A 1887-nucleotide genomic window follows, 5' to 3' on the forward strand; every position below is an offset into this window, starting at 1 on the left:
TATATTGTTTCTATTTCTTTATTTTTATTTTTATTTATTTATTTATTTTTGAGATGCAGTCTCGCTCTGTCGCCCAGGCTGGAGTGCAGTGGCGTGATCTCGGCTCACTGCAAGCTCCGCCTCCCGGGTTCACGCCATTCTCCTGCGTCAGCCTCCTGAGTAGCTGGGACTACAGGCGCCCACCACCATGCCCGGCTAATTTTTTGTATTTTTTTTTAGTAGAGATGCGGTTTCACCGTGTTAGCCAGGATGGTCTCGATCTCCTGACCTCGTGATCTGCTCGCCTCGGTCTCCCAAAGTGCTGAGATTACAGGTGTGAGCCACCGCACCTGGCCAATTTATTGTTTCTATTGACTGATTTACTTCTTGGCTATAGGCCATAATTTTCTGCTTTTTTTTTCAGGCTTAGTAATTTAATTTTCAGTTTTTCTTCTTTTCTAACACATGCATTTAAGGCTATAAATTTTACCCTATATACTGCTTTAGCTGATCCCATATATTTTAAAAATGCAGTATTTTATTTTTCTAAATGTTTCTTATTTTTTATGACTCATGAGTCACTTAGAAATATGACTCAATTTCCAAAAGAGAAGTTCTAAAACAACTTCTTTGCTATTGATTTCTAGCTTTATTGAGGTCCTAGAATATACTGTATATAATTTTGATTTTTAGAAATGTTCTTTATAGAATGTGGTCAATATTTTAAGTGTTCTGTGTGTGCTAGAAAATAATGAAGTTATTGGGAGCAGTGCCCCTTAAGTCAAGTTTGTTCATATTTTCAATTCTTGCATATTTTTGCTGACTTTTTGTTCATGTCTAAGAAAGGTATAAAATCTATCCACTAACATTGTGGATTTATCTGTTTCTTCTTGTAGTCCTGTTTGTTTTTGCCATATATATATATATATGAAATATATATATATATATATTTTTTTTCTTCTTTTTGAGACGGAGTCTCACTCTATCGCCCAGCCTAGAGTGGAGTGGTGCAATCTTGGCTCACTGCAACCTCTGCCACCTGGGTTCAAGCAATTCTCCTGCCTCAGCCTCCCAAGTAGCTGGGATTACAGGCATGTGCCACCATGCTCGGCTAATTTTTGTATTTTTAGTAGAGACCATCTTGGCCAGGCTGGTCTTGAACTCCTGACCTCGTGATCCACCTGCCTCGGCCTCCCAAAGTGCTGGGATTACAGGCGTGAGCCACCGCGCCTGGCCTGTTTTTGCTTTATATTTTTTGAGGCTTTGTTATTAGGTGTCTACACATTCAAATATTATATTTTTCTAGTGAATGGAATTTTTTGTATTATGAAGTGTGATTCTCTTTATCTCTAGTAATGTTTTGGGCCTTAGAGTTTATTTTGGTCTCATATTAATATAGCTGCATTCACTTCCTTTGGGGCTGGATTGCTCGTTATCAGCTAGGCATCATCACCATTCCCTTCATCATTTCCCTCTGCTTATAAGGGGAAGCTTAGAGCTATAGTTCTCAGTATCCCTCTCCTTTTATGATTCTAGATAACATTCTGTCAATGAGGGCCAACTGCTCAAAATTTGGAAGCTGCATAAGGAGCAACCATTTACCTTCCTGTGAGTCATCCACTGTTGTTTTCCTGAATGCAGATTTCTTGTGGAAGCAGCTTGCTGCCCTTTACCCCCTGATCTTGATCTCCCAGCTACTTCAAAGATTGTGTATGCCTCTAATTCTCTGTATTAAATAACTTTCTTTATTCAAAATGCCCAGAGAGGTTTCTGTTTCCCTGGCTAAACTCTGACTGAAACTCTTGATATTTCTTCCCAACAATCTATATGTCTCCTATACTTCCAAACAATCTATATCCTTAGAGGGGTTCTCACTATGTTTTGCAGGCTGGATTTGAACTCCTGGGG

The sequence above is a fragment of the Pan troglodytes genome, chromosome 1, assembly GCF_028858775.2.
Source record: "Pan troglodytes isolate AG18354 chromosome 1, NHGRI_mPanTro3-v2.0_pri, whole genome shotgun sequence".
NCBI classification, from domain to species: Eukaryota; Metazoa; Chordata; class Mammalia; order Primates; family Hominidae; genus Pan; species Pan troglodytes.